Source organism: Rhinopithecus bieti, unplaced genomic scaffold (assembly GCF_001698545.2).
Source record: "Rhinopithecus bieti isolate Rb0 unplaced genomic scaffold, ASM169854v2 scaffold_14232, whole genome shotgun sequence".
Taxonomy (NCBI): Eukaryota; Metazoa; Chordata; class Mammalia; order Primates; family Cercopithecidae; genus Rhinopithecus; species Rhinopithecus bieti.
The window spans coordinates 891,628-904,866 of record NW_016807906.1 but is presented as its reverse complement, the minus strand read 5'-3'; the positions used below and the strand labels follow the sequence as shown (position 1 = coordinate 904,866).

The 13,239-nt window shown below is 45.8% G+C and overlaps 1 pseudogene across 1 annotated transcript; it reads right to left on the bottom strand.

The window, feature by feature from the left end:
- Positions 1 to 10,155: 10,155 nt before the first annotated feature.
- Positions 10,156 to 11,248, bottom strand: LOC108537032 (cilia- and flagella-associated protein 36 pseudogene; annotated as a pseudogene). The gene has a single exon (XR_001887693.1). The product of XR_001887693.1 is annotated as a cilia- and flagella-associated protein 36 pseudogene (transcript).
- Between the last annotated feature and the right edge of the window lie 1,991 nt (positions 11,249 to 13,239).

The window sequence follows — 13,239 nt, the reverse complement described above, 5'->3', positions numbered from 1 at the left end:
GCTCAGGCAGTTGACAGTTTCAAGAAATCCGTTAGAAGAAACAGGCAGAGTTGTGATGCTGGCAAAGTTCTAGGGCTTTTTTTTCTTCCCCATTTTAACTGTTAAAATTTATCTCCGACATTGCACAAACGAATGAAATCAACAGCCTCTTATCAGATCCCAAATCTGTCAGCCAATGTCTACCAGCCACTTGGAGCCAAAAGCCTCTTAGCACATGTGTGACTTGAGCTGAGAAGGGACCGGGACAGGAGCGCAGGCAGCTTTGTTCTGGCACCCTCGTTCCCAAACATTTGCTCATTTAGAGCCCAGGAGGCAGCAGTGCCTCCACTGCCTCCGATCTCGGGTCTGTGGGCTTCCAAATAGGGTTCAAGCACCTCCCTGACAAGCCTTCATCTCTTTCTTCAGTCACCAGTCACCACCCATGGCCGTAGGGGCCAGTGGCCAAATTCTGTGCTGTCCTCCTAGCTTTTCATGCATGCCCAGGTCTCCATGGGGTGGGAAGAGTTAGAGGTAGTGCTGTGAACCCACAGTTGCCTTAAATGGCTTGGGCTGAACAAGGTAGAGAAAGAAGCCCAGCATTCCCTGGGGCACAATCACCCTGGCACTCACCTTGGGCCGAGCACTTTCATGACTGGAAGCTTTGGAGAGCAAGTCCTTGAGCAGTACCTCTGGCTGGGCTGGCTCCAGGAGTTTCTGACCCTGGACAGATCCCAGTGTGCATCTCTCCAAGACATGTCTGTTCCCATGATATCTGGAGGAAAGAGACATAAGACTTCATGTAAGTTTCCCTAGAGTTCCTCTGGGTTAATCTATCTATGTATTCCTGGGGTCAGCACATGATAACTACCAATAATAATAAGTACCACGCATGGGCCATCTCCCATATGCCAGGCACTTTTTATACAGGCATAGCTGATTTTATTACACTTCGCTTTATTGTGCTTTGCAGAGATTGCATTTTTTACAAACTGAAGGTTTACGGCAACATGGCATTGAGCAAGTCTATAGGTGCTCACTTCCTGTCTCTGTGTCACATTTTGGTAGTGTTTGCAATATTTCAACCTCTTTCCTTGTTATTATATCTGTTATGCTCATCTGTAATCAGTGATCTTTGGTGTTACTACTGTAATTATTTTTGGGCAGGAGAAACCACACCCATATAAGACAATGAATTAATCAATTAATGTTGTGTGTGTTCTGACCGCTCCACTGAGGCTGTTACCATCTCTCTCTTTCTCTCTCTCTCTCTCTCTCTCTCTCTCTCTCTCTCTCTCTCTCTCTCTCTCCTTAAGTCTCGCTATTCCCTAAGACACAACAATATTGAAATTAGACCAATTAATAACCCTACAATGGCCTCTAAGTATTCAAGTGAAAGAAAAAGTGGTATGTCTCCCAACTTTTATCAAAAGCCAGAAATGATGAAGCTTAGTGAGGAAGGTATGTTGAAAGCCAAGAGAGGCTGAAACCTAGCCCTCTTGTGCCAAACAGGCAGGCTGTGAATGCAAATAAAAAGTTCTTCAAAAAAGTTAAAAGTACTACTGCAGTGAACACACGAATGATAAGAAAGTTAAACAGACTTATTGCTGATATGGAGAAAGTTTGCGTGGTATGGATAGAAAATCAAACCAACCACAACATTCCCTTAAACCAAAGCCTAATCCACAGCAAAGCCCTAACTCTTTGGTTCTATTAAGACTGAGAGAGGTGAGGAAGCTGCAGAAGAGAAGTTGGAACCTGGTAGAGAGTGGTTCATGAGGTTTAAGGAAAGAAGCTATCTCCGTAAAATCGAAGTGCAAGATGAGGCAGCAAGCACTCCAGATCTTGCTAAGATCATTGATATGAAGGTCACTCACTAAGCAACAGATTGTTCATGGAGATGAAGAGCCTTCTATTGGAAGAAAAAGCCATCTAAGATTTTCATTGCTAGAAAGGAGAAGTCAATGCCTGGCTTCAGAGCTTCAAAGGACAAGTTGACTCTCTTGTCTGGGGCTAGGGTAGCTGGTGACTTGAAGTTGAAGCCAGTTCTCATGTACCGTTCAAAAATCATAGAGCACTTAAACTTATGCTAAATCTACTCTGCCTGTGCTTTACAAATGGAACAACAAATGCTGGGTGTCAATACATCTGTTTATATCATGATTTACCGAATATTTTAAACCCACTGCTCAGAAAAAAAAAAAAAAAAATTGTCAAAATACAACTGCTTATTGAGCATCAGGTCACCCAAGAGCTCTAATGGAGATGTACAAGGAGAGGAATGTTGCCATGTCTGTTAACATCCATGTTGCAGCCCAGGAATCGAGGAGTAGTTTTGACTTTCAATTCTTACTATTTAAAAATACATTTTGCAAGGCTGTAGCTTCCACAGATGGTGATTCCTCTGATGAATCAGGACAAAAGAAATTAAAACCTTCTGAGATAATTCACTATTCTAGGTGCCATTAAGAACATTCATGATTCATGGGAGGAGGTCAAATACCAACATTAGCAGGAGTTTGGAAGAAGTTGATTCCAACCCTGGATGACTTCAAGAGGCTCAATTGAGACTTTGATCAATTTACCAGAGGAAGTCACCGCAGGTGTGGTGGAAATAACAAGAGAACTATAATTAAAAGTGGAGCCCAAAGATGTGACCAAATTGCTGCAATCTCATGATAAAGTTTAAATAGGTGAGGAGCTGCTTTATATGGATGGGCAAAGAAAGTGGTTTCTTGAGACAGAATCTACTCCTGGTGAAGATGCTGTGAACCTTGTTGAAATGACAACAAAGGGTTTAGAATGTCACATCGACTCAGTTGATAGAGCAGTGGTGGGGTTTGAGAGGACGGGCTCTAATTTGGGAAGAAGTCCTACTGGGGATGAAATGCTATCAAACAGCATCACATGCTACAGAGACATCTTTCGTGAAAGGAAGAGTCAATTGCCGAGGCAAACTTCACTGTTGTCTTATTTTAAGAAATTGCCACAGCCACCTCCACCTTTGGCAACTACCACCCTGGTCAGTTAGCAGCCATCCACAGTGAAGCAAGACCCTCCACCAGCAAAAAGATTATGACCTTCTGAAGGCTCAGATGAAGTCTAAGACGTCACCCCCGGCACCTCCTTGTCCTCACCCTTGGCAGGCTGAGCCCCGAGGCTGCCTCTGAGAGAAACACAACACACTGGCGTGTCTGAGCCTCTGACACACCACATCAGACAGACACACAGACAACCTGATAGGAGGCATAGACCCGATGGGGAGGCCTGGTGGACAGCACAGGAGAGCTCAGCCAGCCATGTTCGTTGAGCCCTTGTCGCAACCCCAGCCCCATGCTACGCCCTGAAAGGGTTTGAGAAGACACAGAGGCAAATGATCCAGACTTAGCCTCCTGAAGAATGGATGAGCAAGTGCTTACCTGTGTTTTAAGGGTCCCCAGCATCTGTTTTAATTAAGGATGATAAGGTACACAGACACAAACATGACTGTCATGAAGGAAGAAGCTTATTCTGTTCATACATCCCTGGAAACAGGAGGCCCAGCACAGCACACAGGGCCTCACAGGAGACCCTGGGCCAGTCAGGAACAGAGGAAGAGGGAGGAACTGTGGGCTGGAGCCTTTTTATGGTTTCCACGGGAGGAGTGGATAAGCGGGGCACATAGGCTTAGGATCACCTAGTTTAACTAATTTCAGGGCTCCGGGGCAGATGACTGTCCCTAATGTCTGGCAATGGCCCTGGGGTAACTAAGGCAGGTGGATAGACAGTAGCCCTCCTGTGAGAGCCTGATAGGGAAGGTGGTTGGGTGTGGCCTCCGGATTGGTGGGTTTTCATATGAAGATGAACTCGCAGAGGAGTTTGCTATCTCTAGGAATTAGCTAGCCCTGGGAGGGGCAGTCCCCCCAGGGTCACCAAGGCCTCAGATGTCAAAGTGTCATGAAGGAATACGGAAAAGTAAAGACATAGGTAATACACCCAGTGCCTGAGGACCCATCAGGGCAGAGGTCTGCCCTGGGCAGTGGATGTCTAAGAAAGGACAATAATGTTCACATATTTAAAGCATAAGTCACATCCAGGATCATACATTTTTGGGATGATAAACCAGAAAGAATATGTTTCTATCAACATCTGTCACCACCACCTCCCTTCATTAGTGCTGTTACCAGGTAGAGACGGGCCTTTAGTGCCAGGGCTATGAGAGCTCCTGCATGGCTGGCCCCACCCTTTCCTGCCTCTGCAACCACATCCTTGCCAGACCCTTTTGCTGCAATCCCTTCAGCATGCCAGGCTCCTCCTGGCCACAGGGCCTTTGCACCTGCTGTGCCCGTGCCCAGTTGGGCCCTCAGTTTACCCACCACAGAGCCTGGCCTGGGAAACTCTTAATCCCGCTTCAGGTCTCAGCTTGAAATCAGGCCCATCTTCCCTGATTCTCACTCCCTGAACGTGAGCTTCCCAGGACTGCTCTAACTTCTCTCACAATTACTGTTTCAGTGGTTTATGTATCACTGAAGTGTTGATCTGTCTGAGCCAGACTTCTCTGCTGTAGTCCAGAAAACAAACTTTCCTGTAGACTCTATCTCTATACATCAAATACATCAGGATTCTCTAGAGAAACAGAACCAGTGGTGTGTGTGTGTGTGTGTGTGTGTGTGTGTGTGTGTGTGTGTGTAAATACCTTTATGACAAGAAACTGGTTCACATGACTGTGGAGGCTGAGAAGTTCCAGATCTGCAGTCAGCCAGCAGGAGACCCAGGAGAGCCATTAGTGTAGCTCCCGTCCGAGGGCAGAAGACCTATGTCCCAGCTCAGAGGTCAGGGATGAGGAAGAGTTCCCTCTCACTCAGCCTTTTCATTCTACTCAGGCCTTCAGTTAATTGGACCGGGCCCACACACATTGCGGAGGGCCCTCTGCTTTCTTCAGTCTACTGATTCCAATGTTAACTTCATCCAAAACCTCACAGGCATGCCCAGAATAATGTTTGACCCAATACCCGGGCACCCAGTGGCCCAACCAAGATGACACGTTAAATTGTCCATCGCACTATCTTAATGTTTCCCAGTCTCCTGGAGCTTAAAATGTCAGATATTGACCTCAGTACCTTCCCCCTCTCAGCATAAAACCCTGAACACTCTGCCTTCTACAACACTTCTCAGACCCATGCCCACCTCCCAGCCCCACCAGGCCTGGCTTGCTTTGGGTCTCATGACATCCTGAGTCCCAGCCACTGCCTGTGTGGCCTCAGACCAGCAGCATTTCCTCCCTGCACTGTTCCCCACATGACACCTTTCTGTCTCTCTGATGTCAGGCTCTTGCCTAGAATCTGTCTGAGGTCTCCTCTCAGGGTAAAATTTCCACTCATGAGCCTGTCACAGAGACCTGCCTAACAGAGCCCTGACCCGCCCCTTCAGGCCCGTTTTATCTGCCACCCCAGGAGCCACCTACAGTTCTGAACACCTCTGGCCTCTTACTGCACCTTCCTTCCCCTCTCTTTGCCTCCTCCCTCGACTAACCCCAGTCCCACCAAACACTCACAGCCATCTGAACTGAACTCACCACACGTATCCCACAAGTGTTCCTTCTCCTTCCCCTTCACCCCTTTTCAAATATTACCACCCTTCATAGCATGAATGGATTCCATCGCATGCACCTGCACACATCCAGAAGCGCATTCACAGAGCACTGCATGGAGCTATGTGCACCGACGGCTTGGGAGACTCCCCTACTGGTTTTGACTTATGATGTAGTTTATGCCCTTGGGTGGAGAACACTTTGCAAAAGACACAGCTTCCATCCCTGCACACCCAGCCACCATGACAAGGCTGGGAGGGTGGGGAACGGGGGTCCTCATTCTTTATTCACAGCCTCATGAGCTTCAGGGAGCACAGGCAGCATTACCCCCAAGAGGGTTGCTCCTTCTTTCCTTCCTTCCTTCAACAAACATACTTGGAAAGTGTATTTCATGACTAGCACTGTGCCAGACACTGGAGATAATAAAGAAAAATAGCACTGGGCCTATAATTGGGAGTCTAGATATATGACACAGAAGTGCAACTGACAATGCAAGGAGCAAGAGGACTAGCACAGTGGTGCATGGCATTTTCTGGGCACAGAAAGCGCTGATGGAAGGGAAGGAGAAGGGGGAAAAGGAGGGAGGGAAAGAAGGAAGAGGAAAAAAGAAAGGACAGGAGGAAGGCAGGAAGGCTTCTGCAAAAAAATTAAAATCAAATTGTTGACATTCTTTTTATTTGTCTTTTTTGAAGCAAAATGACACTTGCCAGACACCAGCTTCCTGGCCCATGTCCTGGCCCCTGGTATCCAAATGACAGCAGCGTGATCCTCCTGTGAGGTCCTTCTGTGGCCTCTGATCTGAGTTCCTGAAAACAGAGGGCCACTCAGGAACTGCTGTCCCTCAGGCCAGCTCGCTGGTGACGAGCTTTTGAAGCCTCTGCTCTCTCTCCTGCTGGAAGAGCTCCCCAGGGGCCACCAGGAGCCAGGTGATCGCTCTCAGCCTCTGTCAGCTACTGGAGATCACCAGACCTTTGCATACCCTGGGCAGGTGCCAGGGCCTTTAAGGAGGCTTTCTGGTCTGCAGGGATGTTCTGGGGGCTCCAGTATTCTGGCAAGCATCAGCTTATTCTGGGCTTAGTCCTCTTGTTCTATCACTCCTGCCTCTGTTCTGCTTCTTTTTAGTGATGCCCGGTTTCCATCTTATGTAGAAGGCCTGTAAAATCTAAGATCTGCACAAATCCCCAGGTGTTGTTAGGGGCATTGGAGAATGGCTGTGTGTCAGCCACTTGGTTGGATTTTACATCCCTTGGACTCGAATACTTATAATTTAAATTTGAGTCTCTGTCAATGTAACTCTTATGTATTTTCTTTTTAAAAATTTCTTTCCTCAAAGTCTAGGGTATATGTATATATGCTCAGCACCGAGAATCTGTTCCTTTCTGAACAGAAATTTTCCTTTCTGCCAAGATTCTTACACAATTCATCTTCATAGATCAACAATAAATCCAAATCGGAGTTCCCTTTATTGCTTCCTCTTTTTGCTTTTCATTTTATAACTAATTCAATATTTATTTGGAAATATTGTGAAATATTTAAAATGTACACAATGCATATAGAATAATTCAATGAACTACTGTGCATCCACCACCCAATGGAAGAAATAAAACATTATCAGTACATTGGAAGCCCTCAGGGTACCCAGTCCCAGGCTGCATATTGACCTTCCCACAAACAGATAAACACCGCCATGAAATTAGGGTTTATAATAATCATACTTTTCTTTATACCTTTAGTACATATGCTTGTATTTCTATGTAGTATGTAGCAAATTAAACTGTTCTTGTATCGATATAAAGAACTACCCAAGACTGGATAATTTATAAGAAAAACAGGTTAATTGGCTCATGGTTCTACAGGTTGCACAGGAAGCACAGTGCCAACATCTGCTTCTGGGGAGGCCTCAGGAAGCTTACAATCATGGCAGAAGACAAAAGGGGAGCAAGAGTGGCAGGGGAGATGCCACAGTTTTTAAACAACCAGATCTCATGAGAACTTGCTTACTAGCCTAAGAACAGCATCAAACCATGAGGGATCTATCCCCATGACCAAAACACCTCCCACCAGGCACCACCTCCAGCACTGGGGATTGCATTTCAACAAGAGATTTCAGTGGAGACAAATATCCAAACAATATCATTCAGCCTCTGCCCCCTCCCCCAACAAATCTCATGTCCTTCTTACATTGCAAGATACAATCAGGCCTTCTCAATTGTCCCCCAAAATCTTAACTCTTTCCAGTATTAACTCAAAAGTCCCAAGTCCAAAGTCTCATCTGGAATGAGTTCCTTTCACCTATGAGCCTATAAAATCAAAACGAGTTATTTACTTCCAAGATACAATCAGGGTACAGACAATGGGTAAATATTCCCATCCCAAATAGGAGAAATCAGACAAAAGAAAGGAGCTACAGGCCCCATGCAAGTTCAGAACCTACCAGGGCAGTCACTAAGTCTTAAGCTTCAAAATAATCTCTTTTGACTACATGTCCCACATTCTGGGCACGTCGTATGTTGAGTGGTCTCCCAAGGCCTTGAGGAGCTTTGACCCTGTGGCTTTGCTGGGTTCAGCCCCTGAAGCTGCCCTCACAGCTTATTGAGTGCCTGCCACTTTTCCATGTGCAGGATGCAAGCTGCCGGTGGATCTACCCTTCTGGGATCTGAAGGACGGTGACCCCTCCCCTTGTCACAGCTCCACTAGGCAGTGCCCCAGTGGGGACTCTCTGTGGGGGCTCCAATCCCACAATTCCCATCTGCACTGCCCTAGTAGAGTATCTCCATGAGGGCTCTGTCCCTGCAGCGGGCTTCTGCCTGAGCATTCAGGCTTTCCCATACACCCTCTGAAATCTAGGCAGAGGTTGCCAAGCCTCCTTTACTCTTGCACTCTGTGTGTCTGCAGGCTTAACACCACATGGAAGCTGCCTAGGCTTATGGCTTGCATTCTCCAAAGTGGCAGCCCAAGCTGTAACTGGGGTCCTCTGAGCTGAGGCTGAAGCTGGGGTGGCCTGAATGTGAGAAGCAGTGTACTGAGGCTGCACAGGCCCTGGACCTGGCCCAAAAAGCCATTCAGTCCGCCTGGGCCTCTGGGCCTGTGATGAGAGGAGCTGCCTCGGAGACTTCCGAAAAGCCCTAGAGGCCTTTTTCCTATCGTCTTGGATATTAGCACTTGGCTCCCTTTTAGTTATGCAAATGTCTCTAGCAAGTGGTTTCTCCCCAGCCTGCTTGAGTTCCTCCTCTGAAAATAGGCTTTTCTTTTGTACCATATGTCCAGGTGGCAAATTTTCCAAATTTTTATTCTTTGTTTCCCTAAGTTCCAACTTTAGGGCATTTCTTTGCTCCCACATCTGAGCATAGTTCATTAGAAACAACCTAGTCACATCTTGAATGCTTTGCTGCTTAGAAATTTCTTCTGCCACATACTCAAGATTATTACTCTTAAGTTGAAACTTCCACAGATCCTTGGGGCATGGACATAATGCAGCCAAGTTCTTTGTTAAGGCATAACACTCATGACCTTTGCTCCAGTTCCCAATAAGTTTCTCACTTCCATCTCAGACCTCAGCAGCCTGGACTTCACTGACTATATCACTATCAGCATTTTGGTCACAACCATTTACCCAGTCTCTAAGAAGTTGCAAATTTTCCCTCATCTTCCTGTCTTCTTCTGAGTCCTCCAAACTCTTCCAACCTCTGAACATTACCCAGTTCCAAAGCTACTTCCACATCATTAGGTATCTTAATAGTAATGCCCCACTTCTTGGTACCAATTTTCTGTATTAAACCATTCTTGCATTGCTATAAATAAATACCGAGACTGGGTAATTTATAAGAAAAGAGGCTTAATTGGCTTATGGTTCTTCAGGCTATACAGGAAGCCTAGTGCCAACATCTGCTTCTGGGGAGACCTCAGGAAGCTTACGATCATAGCAAAAGGCAAAGCGGGAGCAAGAGTACTGGGGAGATGCCACACTTTTAAAAGCCACATCTCATGAGAATTCACTGACTAGCATAAGAACAGCATCAAGTCATGAGGGATCTACCCTACTGACCCAAACATCTCCCAGCAGACCTCACCTCCAGGATTGGGGATTACATTTGGTATTAGTCTGTTTTCATGCTGCTATAAAGAACTGCCAGAGACTGGGAAAATTATAAAGGAAAGAGGTTTAATTGACTAACAGTTCAGCATGGCTGAGGAGGCCTCAGGAAACTTACAATCATGGCAGAAGGCAAAGAGGAAGCAGGGCACCTTCTTCACAAGGCAGCAGGAAGGAGAATTGCAGAGCAAAGGGGGAAGAGCCCCTTATAAAACCATCAGATCTTGTGAGAACTCCTTCACTATCACAAGAACAGCATGGGGGAAACTGTCTCCATGATTCAATTGCCTCCACCTGGTTTCTCCCTTGACACTGGGGATTATGGAGATTGAAATTCAAGATGAGATTTGGGTGGGGACACACAAAGCCTGACTATATCACATTTCAACAAGACATTTAAGTGAGTACAAATATTTAAACCATACGATATAGTATTTTTTTTATGTGTTATTAGAACTAAATCTTGATGATACGTATTCTTCTGTAAATTTTCTTACTCAACACATTTTTTTTTTGGAAGGACTAAATAATTTATTTTTAAGACAATTTGAACTTCCATTTTGTTAAATTGTTCTTAATTATTACTTATTAATAACTTCTTCTTTGAGTTTCTCTGCAAGCAGTCTCCTCTTTAGTAATGTTTGCTTCTCCTCTGCTGTCATTTCTGGTTTCTCTGTCATTTCCTCTACCTCCCCAGTGGGTTTTCCTTTCTGCTCCGTATTTTGTATCTGCTTAGTCCTCGTATCCTTTCTCATGGACATCAACTTATCTCTCTTCTGCTTGAGATAGTGTTCTCATTGCCGAAGTTCTTCTGTTCCAAGTACTGATAAATTTGCTATTGGTCCTTCAGTGCTTGCATGCTCTAAGCCAGGAATCTTCAGGCCTTTTAGTGGCAGGGAGGAAGTTTCAGACCTTTCCACTTTTCTTCCCAAAGGTTCTATTGACTGATTAGCAAAATGCACTTTAACTTCTGAGGGTGAGTGTGTAAAATGTTCACCATCCCCTAGGGAATTATTCATTATTGCAGCTTCACTGGAATGCACTGTGGGCTTTTCTGTTTTAGCCTCTGATAACTGTTTTTTCCTCTTCCTTTCTTCTTCCTGGTCATATTCTTCTTTTGATTTTCTAAGACCTTCCCTCAGGATTTTCATCTCTTCCTGTTCAAGGTCACTGACCACATCAGAGCCATCGGTTAAGCAGTCAGGTAATACACCATTTCTCTCCTGAATTATTCGAATGGCTTGCAGCTGCATTTCAATGTTTTTCTAGACCATCATTGCTTTAAAGATAGCAAAATCTGCTGCTGCCAACACAGGTTGAAAAATGGCCTGTGAGGTATGGGTCTTTGCAAGAGGAGAAGTGCATGCTTCTTGAAATTGATCTTCATTAATTCCAATTTCTTTGAGGTAACCTTCTAACAGCTTTTCAACTAGTTATTTGTATTCCTGATGAATCTCTGTATAAGTCAATTTGTTTTCTTCTTCATCATCAAAAACTTCACATTTCTGTTCCACAAAGCCCAAGATGGGGATGGACCAGTCTGGGCCTCGCAGGAACCCCACGATGCTCTCCACCACCCACTCCACCTCGTCCTCTTCTTCCACAGCCATCCCGCCCCAAAGGGGCAACGGGGAATATCCCTAGGCCAGACCGCCAGACCCTGCTTAGGCCTTTGGGCCACAAGGAGCCGAGAGACTCAACACATTTTTGAAATCATGCATATTAATATATATAACACTAGCGCATGCATTTTCACTGCTGCATACTACTCTCTTATATGTCTGTAACATGCTTCATGTATCTATTATTCTACAGATGAACATTTAAGACATCTCCAGTTTGCTGTTGGGATTTTGTTTTGTAATTCAAAGAATGTTGCTATAAACAAATACCTGAGCCTGGGTAATTTATAAGAAAAGAGGCTTAATTGGCCTCTTTCCTTTGCATTCCTGGGAAAAGCTCAATGCTGTCATGATGTACTTTTGTTTTTATAAGTTACTGTATTTGATTTGAAACTTTACACAGGGACTTGCAGTCATGGATGGCCTTTCCAAGAGTCAGGAACTTCCTTGAAGGGCCATGTATAATTCAAGGTTGGGTGGTATCACCAGCCTGTCATGCCTGTTCCTGGCCCACAACCCAAACTTCTCTGTGCTCCCATCCCCCTCAAAGATACCCTTCACACCTAGCCACAGAGCCCTGCTCACATCTGGAACAGCCCTCCCCTCCCCAGCTGGGTCACTGTCTTGTGGCTGTGCCTGCCTCTCCTCCTATGTCTGTGTCTCAGTCATCTGCTGTAAAGCCCATATTTACCCAGTGTCCATGTTCACATCTCCACCCTGAGGGTGGCTGGAGAACATGTCTCCTACACAGCCGGGTGCTGCTGTGCATGTGCATGTAAAGTCTGGCTGCCTGGGATGCTCCCTCTTTGAAGGCTCTGCAGAGATGACTGGGCTGGGGAAGCAGATACTTGCTGGCCATGAAGCCTCATTGCAAGTTGTTCTTGAACATCTGAGCCCTTTCTGGTGCCCACCAGGCACGATGGCTTCCTCTCCAGAATGTGGTTTTGCCTGGGCGCAGACAGAACCAGCTTGGGATGCTCTTGGCCAAGGGTATTGGGGATCCTCTGACCTTTTGCAATGGATCCAAAGATACCCAGAGCCAACTTACCTCAACCTCACCCTTATGGAAGACTCACCTGCATGCAGGTTGTCGTCACACCCTATCCTCCCAGGAAAAGGCAGATTGAGGCTGCTGAGTCAGCCTTGATTGCACAGACAGAGCCTGTGCCAGATTTGGCCCTGTCGAGGGGACTGGTGCCTTATTTTCAACACACTTTTCTAGTTCTACTGTTCGTGCTTCTAAAATAAACAGGACTAAATCATAAAAGAGAGAGAGAGAGAGAGAGAGAGAGTTCCATTTAGGAGAGGCAGAGGTCCAACCTTATTGGGAAATGATGGGAAACCTGGATGAGAAGTACACTTTCTTTAAGTGAACATAAGGATTTGCAAGAAGAGTGATTTGGCAGAGTGTGCTATTTTAAGATATTAATACGAGAGAGAGAGAGAAGCTAGTGCTTAATGCTCTAAATAGGGTCTGTGACAAAAGAAACTCACTTCTTGATTCCTTATTTTGTAGGAAACCCTAAACACTTAGGGAAAGGGAATTCACAGAGCACCTTGAGGAAACCTAATGGAAGAAAGAAGCATGCAGGCTTAAAAGAAATGCTCCTGCCACTTCTGCCGCTGCCCCCCACCAAGCCCAGGCTGCCCCTCAAAGAGGTCAATAAACTCCAGAAAGGAAATGGCCACATGAGGGGTCCAGAAGGATGGGGCCACACGCCCATGCACAGGAATTACTCTCCTCTGGTGTGATATGGGAGCGATAGTCACCAGGCATCCCAGCTGCATCCTGCCTGTACTGATGTCCAAAGACCAAACGGATGCCCCCGATGGGCAACAGGACTTTGTTAAACCCCATGATTGTAGTCCAATGCTAAGGAAAGGGGAAACCTCCCAAGAACAACCATCATTATGTTTTTTATCTGACCGAATAGAAGTTCAGAGTTAGAAAACGTGAAAAGGTATTTATTTTTGCACAC